At 45.2% G+C, this 15,013-nt stretch overlaps 1 protein-coding gene across 1 annotated transcript in view; it reads left to right on the top strand.

Annotated features, from left to right (window-relative positions):
- Window positions 1–508: 508 nt before the first annotated feature.
- The window catches only part of FNDC3B (fibronectin type III domain containing 3B), a 208,635-nt gene continuing 194,130 nt past the window's right edge, over window positions 509–15,013 (top strand). The window contains exon 1 of the mRNA XM_057411515.1: window positions 509–771. The gene's annotated coding sequence lies outside the window, so the exon portion shown is untranslated. The remainder of the gene's footprint in view (window positions 772–15,013) is intronic.

Genomic DNA, 15,013 nt, shown 5'->3' with positions numbered 1-15,013 from the left:
AAAACATATCCTAAAACTTCTCCTCCTCACTCCCAACTGATGAAAACATTGGAGCAGCCACCCTGGTGGGACTAAGGGTTCTTCTAATGCCGTGTCTTGCTTTTGCAGCAGGGGCTGAGAGGAGGACATACAGGAGAGTGAGGCAAATCCCAGCCTTTACCCCTTCGGATGAGGGGCTTCCCCGGTAAAAAAGGGGATTTTCGTGACAACAGGGACCAGCCTCTGGCACGACGGCTGGGGGAAGGCTCGGTGGGTTATTACTGTTCCAGGGGTGATACCTGACAATAAGGAATGATGCAGGAATCGGAAGAGCAGAGGGCGGACAAGGCGAAACGGGAGCTCGGACCCTGCCAGGCGGTGGAGCCGGCGCGGGGTGCGCAGCGCTCAGCGACGCGGCGGCGGCGCCGCCTTACTGGGCCGCAGCCGGTACCCGCCCCAGCCCCCCCAGAGCCCTGCCGCCCCTCGCGGCTCCCCCTGCCCGCCTGCGGGGCGGAGGCGGCGGCGCGGGGCCGGTCCGGGGCGGAGCCGCTGCTCGGCGGGGTGGGTGCAGCAGGGTCGGCGCGTCTCGCTGCCGCCCGTCTGAGCCGGCTTTTCGGCGGGAGCCTCTACTCCAGAGTGCGCGGTAGCGTGGGCCGTCCGCGGGCCCCATGTGGTGCCGACATCACTGACATGGCGGAATCCCCGCCGAGCCCTCCTGGCACTCGCTCTAGCTAGCCGGGACTCACCACCGCGCCCGGCCCGGCTCGGCGTCCTGCACCAGCCCTCCGCCAGGTAAGGACGCGGTGGCGGACGGGGGACCTGAGCGGGGAGCCCAGCGGTTCGGGTCGTCTCGACTCGGAGCTGCTCTCGGTTCGCAACCCAGAAGAGCCGTGTCGCTCCCCCCCCCGAGGCGCCGCTCCCGGTCCCGGCTCTTTTGTTCGGCGGCGGGGCGGGATCGCGGGGCGGCGACGGGACGCGGCCGCACTTGGCGGAAAGTTTTTCTCGCTGCCGCCCCCTCCTCTCGCTGCGCTCCTCGCCCGGCCCGTCTCGCCCCGGGGGCCCCGCCGGCTCTGCGCCTCCGCGGGTAGCTCTCAGGCGGACGGCGCGGTGCGGGCACGCGGAAGCAGCCCCGCCGTGGCCCTGCGAGGAGCTGGCGGCCGGACAGGCCCTCCAGCGCCGCCCGGTAATCCCTAGGGGCTGCCGGACAGGGCGCTGTCATCGCCTCTGTCCGGCCGCCCGCCCCTCCCCTGCGTCCCGCGGCGGGCACGGGCGGTGTGGCTCCGGGAGGGAAAGCGCGGGGAGCGGCCGGTGCTGCGTGCGGGGCTGGGGGCACGCGTGGGTGCATGCGTGGAGGCCTCCGCCCTGCCGCGGCTGACCCGCAGGAACCGCGCCCGTGGGGCGGGAGGGCGCAGGTTCGCGCCCGGGGCCCCGCTGAGCGGCCCGGAGTGCCGGGCAGGTGAGGCCAGCCGGGCCGCTCCTCGCCCGCAGCTTCCTCTCAGAACGTCTGGATCCAGGGTGCATGTTGGAGAAAAAGCTGAAGAAAGGCGCGAGCGACTTCTCCCGGCCCCGTCCTCCCCGCCCGGCTCTTGGCTGAGGCGGCTCTGGGAAGGAAAACCCTGGAAACTTTTTATTTTGCTTGCCAGACACCTTTTTAAAATGGCATGCTACCAGGAGACGGAGCGAAAAAAGAATAAGCCTTTTAAAAGCTTAATCTCGCTTAGGTTAAGACCACATCTGCATCCCTCCCCTCTGCCTTCCCCCCCTTCCCGGTTCTCAGAAATGTTCTATTTAAATAAGGTTTTGGCTATGGTGGTGTGGCCTGGAGTTAAATGTAATGAACCATTTATCCCATCTATATCTGTAAAATAAACGGTGGGGGGCAACTGTCTCTCTCCATATTAGTATTTCATTTGCATTTCTTTGTGTACTTCGAGTGCGTAAAAGTATTGGCTTGATTCCCTAAAGTGGTGGTTTCTCCATCACAGATGGGGAAACTGAGATATGGAAAAATTGAATATTCTTGTTTGGTGGGTTTTTTTGGTTATTTCAGATTTTTGTACTGCCTTTTTTTTTTTAATTATTTTTCATTTGAACTAGGTGCTAGATCTGTGGGAACAGAATTCACGTATCCTGGTTCCCTGGGCCCTGACCACATTTGCTGTATCCCCTAACCACTTAACCTGCAGAACTCAGGGCTCAACTAGTACTTTCCTGAAAGGTGCCAAACCAGTCTAACTCGAGCTTAGCAATGTGCTAGGTAATGGGATTTCAAACTTGCACACATGTTTTAACTCTAAACAGTATTTCTCAACTTTTTTTGAGAAATACTCAGCTTGCTTAAAAAAGGTTGGGACTGCTAGGCCTGCTAGCTCCTTGGTGCCTGTACTGGTTTGGAGCTCTTATCCTTTCTGAGGGGGAGCAGCTGGTCTGGACGTGAATGATACAATGTGTGTGCTTGGTTGGAAATACAGGTAAAGGCATCTCTTTCATAAACCTCAGGAATGGGCAGTGGTCTGCTTCCTGAGTGGAGGAATCTTGTCCCTCTCACTTGGTCCACCAGTACCCTTGTCCACCTTCTGCCTATGTGTCTCTCTGGTCGAAACACGCTGCCGGTGCTACCAGTAAGAAAATGATTCTTAGCAGTGTTCCTGGGGTCATTTCGGGTCTCACACAGAAGCGGTCTGTTAGTGCTTTTCTCTTAATCTTCACTTTGTGGTTCCCTCTCATTAGTTTTAAAGCAGTTGTGGTTGTTATCAGGGACCTTGCCGTGACAGAAATGTCTGTTGCCCCAGGAGTATCGCATGTCTTCCCAGGTCAGCATCTTTTAGCTGGTTTATGCTCAGAGATGAGTCTGTGGAAGTTGATTTAGTTTATAATTTTTGAATTTTATTTGAACCATTGGGACTCACCTGGTTTGGGTTTGAGGTCACTGCTGGGATGGCGATGAGGGGGAGTTCTCATGCTGTTAGCTTATAGCTGGCCAAAGGACAAGAAATGAAGACAGCATCCAAAATAAGCTGATATTCTACTATAGCCAAAAGCTTAGAGGTGTAACTCCATACCGCAAGCTCTTGGAAGTCTGTAACTTCCTATCTGAAGTGTGTTTATTCTGGCACTATTTTTTTTTCCCTCTACGTGTGGCATTTAGTGAGCAGAAAGTAGATTTCTGCATTGTACCTCTTTCTTAACAGAGAATTTGTGGTTTCGTTTTTTTTTTCCACTTTGTAGATTTCTTTAACTTCTCTGATGAGAAGTGCTCTGATGAGCACTTAAGGGTGGTTAAACTTCTACAATTTATAAATTATGCAAGAAAACATACAGATCATGCAACAGACTTCTGCGTGTGTGCAGTTGTATTCATGAGCTTTCTAATTAATATAATTGGCTTTTCCCTCAAAAATGCAGGTTGTTGGTCTGATGAGTGCTAGCAAGGTTTACGGTGTGAATAAATGTTTGTAGTGTGAGGATCTTAATTCCTACAAAATACAAATAATTACATAAATGTCCCATATACAGCTGAATAAAACAAACTGTGCTCCGTAGTGCTTTTCTTCTCAATGCAGTTTGCTACTCCGCTCAAAAGGAGAGACATGAGGGAAGATGGAGTGGCCTGTAGGAGCAGCAGTTTGGGATGCTCTGGGAGGGCTTCCGGGCTCTCCAGCAAGAGTGCCATGGTAGTTGGTGTTAAGACTGGAAATCAAATGTCCCAATGCAACAGAACAGTAACTTGCAGCACACTGCACAAAACCGAAGTCCCATTTGTTTGCAGTAGCCCTTAGTGTACAGCAAATAAAATAAATAGCGGAGGAAACTAGCAGCCCCTGTGTAAATCTCAGCTGTGCCAAACACCAGTGAGGCAAAGGGTTTTTCAGACGTGTTGCACAGAGGACTTGCGCCTAGGTGATCTCTGTGCTGCTGAACAGCAGCGGTTGAGGATCCTTTGGAGACAGGAATATCAAAAGTCATGTTGTTTACGGCCAAGATTTAGTGTCCATGTGTGATCTCTCCCTGGAGATGGAAGGTATGTGGGAAGAGGGAAGTTCTTCAAACAAGGCGGTGGAAATACGAGACGCTTGATACACAACGGTAACAGGCCATCTACAGGCAGGAATGTTGGTGTGTCAGCGAGCAGATAACTCCAGTTTCCAGTGGGGATGTGGTAGTTTGCATTTTTACCAATTTATTCTAAGCACCTCTTTGCAAAATTGAAGCCTCCTCTTTGTTGAATTACAGACAGCCAGGAAAAAAGCACAAACTAATTAAACATGATTTATTGTGGAATTTGTAACAGTATTGGAGAGATTAGTTGCCTTTCAGAAATGCCACTGCAGATGTTAAATCTGTGCTCTGCTCTGGATGAAAGATGACTGTGCTGTTACGCAAGCACACAAGAAAAGCATAGTCTGTGTTAAAGTCTGTTCCTGAGCGGGAATATCCCCTGAAGGTCCTAGGTAGGACAGCTTTGAGCAAATCTTCACAGCGCTTTTAATTGGGAAAGGGTGGCTTTCCTTGAGCTTAGAGATAAAAACATGCGGTTTCACCAGTGACATGCTTTCTGCATTTGATCTAAGGAATCCTTTCTTTACAAGCAAATTGTGTTGTTTGTTGGCACTTAACAGACAAAATGCTGACTACAACACCAACTGTATAAGAAACATACTTTATTTGTATTTCTAGTGGTGACAGTTTTTAATGGTGGTATATACAGAAAGTTACCATTTGGATACTCTTCTTACTAAACTGCAACTATGCATAATGTTATTCGTGTAATACGAAGTATCAAACAATTCCTAAGTAATTAAGTGTGTATTTTATATTATTTCTTGAAGAAGACAAAGATTGCAGCTAATACTGATGTGTGGCATTTGTTTCTTCTGGCATCTGCTTCTGGTTCCTCTAGAAGCTACTAAGTGGAGTGACGAGAAGGATTCAGTTTTCTGCCTTTGTGGCTTTTTTTGAGTAGTGTTTGGTTTTTGTTTTTTTTTTTTTGTTGGATTTATGATAACTGAAATGAAACACGAAGTCTCTGGAGATGAATGCAATAGACTTGTCTGATTTCTCTGTATTGACTTAGTGCATAGCTATGCTGTGGCAGCAATGCACATACCTTAAAGCATGCTTTATATATAAGTCTCTTACAATTGCCTTATACGTAACTATGGACATTTCTATTATTAGGTTCTTGCACAGGACTCTAATAATAGAAAGTGTATGCGTGAGTGTATATATATGTATTTAAACATATACTTCATGCTTTCAGGAATGTTTCATAAGCAATGTTGAGGAAAGAGACACTGCTCTCAAGAGGCTGCTAATAAAAACTTCAATAAGCAACATTTTTAGATGACCCTTGCCACCCTCAAAGATCCTTGGGATGTTGTGAACAGATTTCCCCATGCTTTTAATCTAAACTGGCAAAAAAGAATGTGTTCTGCTTAGTTTGTAGGTGGTTTTCTGGGCCTCTGTGCAGCTGTGTCAATTTTACATGGTTGCTTTCTGTTCCTTGCTCACCCGCTAATAAAATGCTAACATTTGTAATATAAATCCCCATGTTATCTTGTGCCCAAAGTATTTCTGCATGATTCACTGTAGCGAAGTAAGATGGTGCGATCATTTTGGACCCTGGAGGCAGAAACAGCGCGGGAGCAGAGTTGTCCTGATTTTGTTTCAAGATCACCTTACCATTTTTGTTTAGTACAAGATTAGTTAGCTGCTAGAATTTATTCCATTTTCTAAATCACCTTTATTGTGTTGCCTATTCAATGGCAATTCGTGTAACATAAATAACCTTATGCTTGTTGACACTTGAGCTGATGTAGATATGTTATTAAGTATTATGCATTGCTCTTCACTTGTTACTTATTTACTGATGCGGAATAATGCAGCAGCAGAAAAAAAGATGATAGCATTTGTGGATAATGAAAGCATTGAGTAGGTTTCCTTCTGGTCAGCTTGTATTTCTTGCAGACTCGTGTAATGTCATCTCACAGAGGAGAAAGAATTGCTTTCAGTGTCTTGTTACTAGCAAACATACGGCAGACAGAAGCATCACTTTATTAAGATAAATTAACAGAGCATAAGTGACACAGTTGGAACTGTAGAGGTTGTGGTTTATTCGGAGTGTGTAATGCCTGAACTCAAAAGCCTGAATAGCGGCTTTTGTCTGTAAGTGCTGATAGAGGTGGCAAGGTGGAAAAGCAAAAGCACAGCTTGGGCTTGACTTCCTTCATGAAGTATGTTGCTGTACTGTGTGAATTAGTATTTCGCCTTTTATTTGATACTTCAGTGTCTGGAATTAAAGGCTTAGATTGAAGTTGAAAGTGGAAAAAAGCCCTGCTTTTGTAACAAGATAAGGTAAATTGGGATATACCACAGCCTGAGTATTCTAGATCTATTTCAAGATGGAAGTTTGAGACTTAGCTGAATATGTGCATGTGTGGGGCAGTCTGTTCTCCTAGCCAAGGAGTGATTGCATGGTTGGTGTTTTGCTTTTAGTGTTTGGCTTGAACAGTTAAAATGTTGGTCTTTTTCTTCCCCAGTTCTTAATCCATGTTACTTAGCACATACTAATATCCTATTCTTCTGTGAGACACTCTGAGGAAATTACAGTCTAATTTCAGTGGATACCTTCTTATTAATGGTATTAAACATTGAAGAAGTGGGTAAAAAATAAGATGTTCCATCAGAACGTGTTGGTGTTGTTCATCTAGTATACAATGCTGCATTTAACTGTGACTACCTTGGACTCTATGGCTTTTAAGGTGAAAAAATTGTTCGTATTCAATTGCACTGACTGAAAGATGGCAACACAATTTTTGAAGGCTGGTTTCCACTGAGTCATCCCCTGGGCTGGGCAAAGGGGCAAATCTTCTGCTTTGGCAGGTTAACTAGGAAATTTGTTTTCAAAGCATGTCTTGGGGAGGGAAGAGCTACGAGTCCTCATTTTCTGATGCTGGAAAGTGTTAAAAGATGTGGCATCTCGAAAAGCAAATGAAAGAAAACAACTGTTTCTTACGCTCTTTTTTTACAGGATTGGTTTCCGCTTTAATGATTTTTCTTATTCCAAGGACTTCTGCTTTTCTCAGTATCCTGTTTGCCCGTCCTTTCTTTAGCATGCTTATTCATTAGCCACCCATGCTTTCCAATACTGAGATAGGGTTTTCCTTTTAATTATATCTCTGTATGATTTATGTTGTTCTGTTGGTTGCACAGTTGTTAAAGGCGATCGTCAGCCGTGCATTGAGGTTACTTCTGCTGTCATGCTCCGGACTGGAGGCTCACAGTGCAGCATTTGGTGTTGCAAAAGAAACATCCCTCCTGAGCAGCCAGTGCCATCTGACAATCTGTCTGGGGATCTGAGCAACTAGATACACAATACTTAATTTGGCACAATGTTTGCTCTTTGCTGGCTTTTCTTGAATGCTTTAGATGTGGGCGAGGGAGGGGCTGCAGATCTGTGTTTGTGGCATACTGCATTCCTTTTTGTCCTATTCCTATTTGCTTCATGCTCTTGTTCACGCAGTGGGTGTGACATGTGGCCTGTGCATGACTAAAAATGCAGTCATGTGGACACAGGGCTGTTGTATGGGAGGAACACGTCCATCCACATGTGTAGTGGGGGTGTGCCTAGCATTGTAGCCAAGGTAGCTGTGTCTTGGCTTTGAGGTGGGTACAGATGACACAGGAAGGGTGTGGTATATGATCCCTGAGGAGTTCGTAAGAGGCCAGGTGCTCTGATCTGGCAGGACCAGAGGGCACTGCTTTTGGATCATAATCACTGTTGATGGTACCTGCCAGCCAGCCATGCAGAGAGAAAATCCACAGGTGTCTTCAAAAGCTGTTTTCGAGGAACGGGTCAGAACTTTCCTGACTTGTTTGGTAAGGGCATTCCTGGATGAAAAGGGAAGGAAATGAGAAAATGGGAATGTAATGAAGTGGCTTCATCTTTTGGCTGTCATCTGCAAGAGGGGAACATTAAGGCACAGATGTGGCACATCTGCAAGAGGGGAGCATTAAGGCACAGTGGAGGCAGTTAAGCTTGCTGCATTGTGAATATAGAGAGCCTAGACTTGGAGACTAACCCAGAAGCAGGCTGAGCTGCAGAAAGGTTGGTAGTGTTTACGGGCAAGAGAAAGGCATGGCAAAAAATACATCTTTAAATTAGAAATAAATCATAACTTTAAGTGCCAGTCTGTTAGAGAACAGTGCTTTCACCACATTTGCGTTGATAGCAGACCATGCACATACGTTGCCTCCTGTTACACGATGACTTTATGTGGTTTGGAGGTGGAGAGTAAATGGCACCAATATCATAAATAATCCCAGTGTAAACTGTGGAGTCTTGACAGTTTTAAGTTTTTCAATCAGTCTGAGAGCTGGAAGAGTGATCTGCTGCTCGCTTTGTGCACCATGACCCTGCAGGTATTCGGCTCTGCTCTGAAACACTCAAGCCTATTTTGTACTGTCAGGAAATGTATGTTAGATGTTTTGAGGATAAGGGGTTAATTTTATAGCAATTCCATGAATATATTGGTAACGTTCAGAAGTGTAGCTTGTTTGACACAGTTGTCTCCTCACTGTTTCCTAATCAGATGTTAGTGATTTAGGTTACTGTAGGTGCTCTCCTGCTCTCAGGTGATAATGATGGAAGTAACTCAGAATAGGAAAAAGTGAAACATAATTTTATGGTATGTCTGTGCTTCACTTGCACTCAAGCAGGTGAGTAATTCCTACTGTGTTGCCTCATTGTGTAACTTCCTATTTGCAGTGTCTTCTGGGGTTGTTATTAAACTAAATAATGTTTAGCTCAGCAGGACCTCAAAACAACAACGGAAACCCAACAAACAAAAACCTTAAAGGACCAAACAAAAATTACTTCATATTTCACATCCTGGTTAACTTCAGCTGTTGTTGAGGTAATAGTGACTTATGTTCAGAAGTCAGAAATACCCTATGGATTTTGTCAGACACACGGGTAATACCTTGTTGCATGACTCCTGCAGAGTACTGTGTGGCACTAAGCTGTTCCTGCAATGCTGGGCAGATCAAGTGTTGTAACAAGGTAGCAGCTTATGGCTCATTAAAGTTTTTTGCTACTCTATCATATGTTCCAGCTTGCTTCATGAAGGTCTAGAACCACACTGTTACAGGACTTGGTACAGAACAGATGGGTTACATTACTTATAGCTGACCCTGAACTGATACACACTAATTGGTAAAGAGCAAAAAAAGTCAAATTCTGAGGCATATTCTGAGGCCTAATTAAGTGTCTTCTCCTTACAAGCTCTCATGTGTGTGGTATTATGTCTTTACCCTTTCCCCTTTTGGTTAGCAGAGCTGGACGTGCTTATCCAGATGTTCCAGCTGCCTCATTCAGTGGGCAGGAAATGGCAATGGGGTGGAAATTGGGCAATCCTACCGAGTACAACTAAAAGGGTCTCTGATCTCTACCACAGCAGCCGCTTCTGGCTAAAAGACAAGAGTCAAGTCATTCATATACTTCTGTAACCGCAATCTATTTAATGTACAAGGCAACTACGCTTTAATTTTTATGCATCTGAATAGGTTGCTTCAGTGGATGTGTGAGAGCTGCTATGTTACTGTAAAGAAATATTTGTGGATATAAATCACTGAAGGTAGACATCAACCGTTTCGCTTCCTTTTGGCATTTCTTGATAATACAGTCAAACAGGATGATACTATGCTCTAAAAAGTTGCTGTAAGAAGTTTTTCAGTTTCTCAGACCTTATAGACTTTTACAGTGTTGTCCCTGTTAGCAGATCTGGGTCCTTGCTCATCTGCCTTAATCCTTATTTCTCTAGTCCCTTTTTCCTTACACTGTAGTCTAGAAAAATTTATTCATTTCAGTGCATTCTGAATTGTTGGGTTAGTGTCAGTGGACAAATGTGAGTGGATAAATGGTTCAAGTATCTTCTGAAATGTGAGAGTTAGGAGGTAGAAAATACAGCTACATGAAGACAGTGAAAATAGTGAAGGGAATAAGTAGATTGTATTATTTATGGCCTTGCCATCATTTAATATTGTTTGATGTTCTCTAAATGAAATATAAGCACATATAGTAATATGCTTTCTTAAGTGAATGAGTTTACTTGAACAGTGATAATACCACCTTTGAGCAAATTTGATGTATCCTCCTTACAGGCAGTGGTGTGATTTTTCCTGCAGCTGCAAAGCTGTGGGCAGTATTGGGAAGGGATGAGGTGCTGCTTTGTGGCTGTGGGTTAGCGACGTGGCAGTGGGAGATCTGTCTGCAAAGCTTTGGCCTGGTGCCTAGACTAGCCTCAGATGGTGAGAAGAGATTTTGTACTCAAGTTAGAAAGTACATGAGGATGGCAGATTGGATCTGTCAACTTTCCTCCTCTCATGTCCTCAGGAGAGTTATTTTCCATTAATTATATGGCTATAACTTATTTTGGTAAGTGTCTTAATTACCTATCGTTGTCCTTGCTCTGTGGAACAAGTGAGGTTTAACTGTCTTCTGGAGGTTCTTTAATGAGTATTTTATATTAGCAGTGTACTGTATAAAGTATCTCTGGTTTAGTATTTGTGTTTTTGCAGAAAATGTTTCCAAACTTTCAGCAGCTTATGCATTTTTAAAAAATGCAGAGGGATTTACTAGGTGGAACGGAACCTGACTCTTCTCTCACCATATGCAGAATAGACTGTTTGACCCTACATAGTGTGAGTGTGGTCTGTTAGTGGTAGTACAACCATGGCAAATGGCATGCACCAAAGGGTGGATTTTTATTTTGCTTTTAGTAGAGATGGGCAGGGAGGTTAGTTGCAAGTCCTTCTGGGGCTTCTTTGGGAAAACATACATTCTGATTACCTGTGTTAGTGAAAGATGGATAAATTTGAAGTAGTAGAATTGCGGGAGAGGGTTACAAACATGAGTGGAAGTGTAGAAAGCCTTTGTCATAAGATGGAGAAATATTTAACAGGAAAAAAGTTTCAATGAACTTTACTATCTCTAAAGCCATCAGATGTAAACATTATGAAGGCATATGGGACTGTTTAAACCAAAAGGCAGTGTCAGCAGATGAGTGCATGATATTGATAAATAAAATCTTTTTCAGAATTTGATCAAACTAGTCCAAAACTAGTCCATCTATCCAAACAGGCAGCACCTTACGGCAAGCAGAAAGACCTAACTAATTTTAATGTACAGAGCTTTATGCAAGGCTGTGAAAGAATATGTGGCTGTAGTATTTTCATACAGGAATAAGGAGCATACAGGTGGCAGTATGATTTCAAGGAGGTAGAAGAACAGAAAAAGACCTTCTGTCCCAGAATATTGCGTGATTAACATACTCAAGGCATTTGTTGCTACAGCAAAATTTATAAGCCCAATCCTTACTTTTTAAATTGACATGATAAAAATACTTTTTTCCAAGTCTGCTTGCACTTGCAGTTACATATGTGTGGAGCTGTACAGCATTGGTGCTGAAACTTTGATGTGGCTGCAATCATGGTGGAATTGTGCTCCTATGTTCTATTAATGATACTCACTTTCATTGGTAGTCCTTATGTAGCATAGCTTGATGAAAGGAGATGGGCAGCTTTCAAAGAGCTTGAACCATCAAGTCAGACGGTAAAGGTGCTTTCCAAAACAGCTCTATGAAAGTGGTGGATCACTTCTCAGAGTAAAGCCGGAGGTTTGTATCCAAAACTTTACTAATGATAATCTTAGGGAAGAAGCATGTTAATTTCAGGATAATCACAATCTTCAAATTAAAATCAGGATACAAGATAATCTTTGTTTATGCTTTGGCTTAGGGGGAAAAAAAACCCAAGATCAATATTTCACAAATGTGAGTTTAAGTAGTTAAAAATCAAACCATCTAAATTTATATTTGCTGATATAATCATAGAATCATAGAATCATTAGGGTTGGAAAGGACCTTAACATCATCTAGTTCCAACCCCCCTGCCGTGAGCAGGGACACCTTACGCTAAATCATATCACCCAAGGCCTCGTCCAACCTGGCCCTGAACACTGCCAGGGATGGAGCATTCACAACCTCCCTGGGCAACCCATCCAGTGCCTCAGCACCCTAACAGGAAAGAATTTCCCCCTTATATCCAATCTAAACTTCCCCTGTTTAAGTTTTAACCTGTTACCCCTTATCCTGTCACTACAGTCTCTAATGAAGAGTCCCTCTCCAGCATCCCTATAGGCCCCCTTCAGATGCTGGAAGGCTGCTATGAGATCTCCACACAGCCTTCTCTTCTCCAGGCTGAACAGCCCCAACTTCCTCAGCCTGTCTTCATACAGGAGGTGCTCCAGTCCCCTGATCATCCTCGTGGCCCTTCTCTGTTCCAACAGTTCCATGTCCTTTTTATGTTGAGGACACCAGAACTGCACACAATACTCCAGGTGAGGTCTCACAAGAGCAGAGTAGAGGGGCAGGATCACCTCCTTCGACCTGCTGGTCACTCTCCTTTTGATGCAGCCCAGGATACGGTTGGCTTTCTGGGCTGCAAGTACACACTGAAGCCGGCTCATGTTCATTTTCTCATCGACCAACACCCCCAAGTCCTTCTCCTCAGGGCTGCTCTGAATCTCTTCTCTGCCCAGCCTGTAGCTGTGCCTGGGGTTGCTCCAACCCAGGTGTAGGACCTTGCACTTGGCATGGTTAAACTTCATGAGGTTGGCATCAGCCCACCTCACAAGCATGTCAAGGTCCCTCTGGATGGCATTCCTTCCCTCCAGCGTGTCAACCGAACCACATGGCTTGGTGTCATCGGCAAACTTGCTGAGGGTGCACTCAATCCCACTGTCCATGTCAGCGACGAAGATGTTGAACGAGACCGGTCCCAACACCGATCCCTGAGGGACACCACTCCTTACTGGTCTCCAGCTGGACATTGAGCCATTGACCACAACTCTTTGTGTGCAGCCATCCAGCCAGTTCTCTATCCACCGAGTGGTCCATCCATCAAATTGATGTCTCTCCAATTTAGAGACAAGGATATCGTGTGGGAAGACATATAAGATGGAAGTTATCCTGAAATATAATGAAAAAGCTTAAAAAAAGTGAAATAAGTAAGTGAATAGATGTGCAGTGCCAAAGAAGAAATATTTTCAGTGATATAGAAAGGTAAGTGTAAACTGGGTCACCTGCAACTTCAGAAGTGTCTGTAAAAACAACAAATTACTAGTTATGCTTGCAGCAGTATTCTGGAAAAGTACTGAAAAAATCAGCATGTAGTAAAGGTACTATGTAGGTGATTGCTTGGTAGCTAAACTGAAATTGCTTCAATACTGGCCTGTGGTGTTCTCTTTCTCAGCAGAAGCCAGCTTTTGTCAGGCAGTAGTTAATGTTTCTTGGAGAGAGGAGGATGCACTGAGTCCTGCATCTGAGTGTTTTCTCTTACAATGAGGAGTCACAGGAACTTGTTGACAGTACTGTTTTCTGCGATTGAACTGAGGTTTTGTTTTGGGGTGTTTTTTCATTCCAAAGAGTCAGGTTTTACTTAAATAAATTTTTGACACTGTCTCATTTAAGCTTGTGTGATGTGCTTTCATTTCTGCGCTATTTGGGGGAGAAAATTGTTTTAATTATCTTTATGTTAACACAGAAGACCTGGGAGCTTGTTTCCATCCATCAGTGCTGTGAAGACTTGAAACAAAAGCCAAGCAAACTTCTGGATGGTTGCAGATCCTGGATCCCAGCCACTGCCCAACACAATTCAGTATGCCTGACTCTATCATTTAACTGCTTACAAAACAGCTGGCTGCCTGGCTTACAGTGCAAACTTTGTCTTTGTTAGCAGTCAGCTGAAGGAGGAAGGTGAAGTAGTGTGGTGGGGCAGGAATGGGCCCTATATGGTCCTCAGGCTTTGGCCAAGGCTCCTTGCCAGAGATGTAAGGATTGGCTTGTGAGTTCTCCAGGGTTATAGAACGCCCAGCTGTTGGCTTTTGAAGTTGTGTGATTGGGCAGCTGGGAACTTGGATTGGTCAGAGGATGAACAGTATTGACAGAGGAACAATGGCTTCACAAGCATGCACACACGTACTCCCCTCACCCTGCTTTTGGGGCTGTGGGTGTGTGCTATTTGAAATCCTGTCACTAATTAAAAAATCACAATAAGCTAGTGCATTTAAAGGTTGGTGTTTTTGTTTTGTTTTCATAGAATAGGTAGGGCTGGAAAAGACCGTAAGATCATCTAGTTCCAACACCCCTGTCATGGGCAGGGACACCTCACACTAAACCATCTCGCCCAAGGCTTTATCCAACCTGGCCTTGAACACCATCAGGGATGAAGCATCCACAGCCTCCGTGGGCAGCCCATTCCAGTGCCTCACCACCCTTACAGTAAAGAACTTCTTCCTTATATCCAATCTAAACTTCCCCTGTTTAAGTTTTAGCCCGTTACCCCTTGTCCTATCACTACAGTCCCTAATGAAGAGTCCCTCTCCAGCATCCTTGTAGGCCCCTTTCAGACACTGGAAGGCTGCTATGAGGTCTCCACACAGCCTTCTCTTCTCCAGGCTGAACAGCCCCAACTTTCTCAGCCTGTCTTCATATGGGAGGTGCTCCAGTCCCCTGATCATCCTCGTGGCCCTTCTCTGGACTTGTTCCAACAGTTCCATGTCCTTTTTATGTTGAGGACACCAGAACTGCACACAATACTCCAGATGAGGTCTCACGAGAGCAGAGTAAAGGGGCAGGATCACCTCCTTCGACCTGCTGGTCACTCTCCTTTTGATGCAGCCCAGGATACGGTTGGCTTTCTGGGCTGTGAGCGCACACTGCCTGCTCATGTTCATTTTCTCATCAACCAACACCTCCAAGTCAGAGCAATCCCAGCACAGCTACAGGTTGGGCAAAGAAGAGATTCAGAGCAGCCCTGTGGAGAAGGACTTGGGGCTAGAAGGACTGGCTAGAAATGGGCAAGATGGGCCTGATGAAACATTCTTGTGCTGGGCAGGGGACTTGTGGGCAGGTTGGTAGAGCCAGTAGCACAGGCAGAAGCAATGATCTGTATGGTTTTATTTGTTGGTGCCTGT

The sequence above is a fragment of the Pezoporus wallicus genome, unplaced genomic scaffold (assembly GCF_028554395.1).
Source record: "Pezoporus wallicus isolate ANWC-B61680 ecotype Strahan unplaced genomic scaffold, APGP_CSIRO_Pwel_v1 contig_6899, whole genome shotgun sequence".
Lineage (NCBI taxonomy): Eukaryota > Metazoa > Chordata > Aves > Psittaciformes > Psittacidae > Pezoporus > Pezoporus wallicus.
Note: the sequence above shows the minus strand (reverse complement) of the source record. Positions and strands in the feature narration are given on the sequence as shown.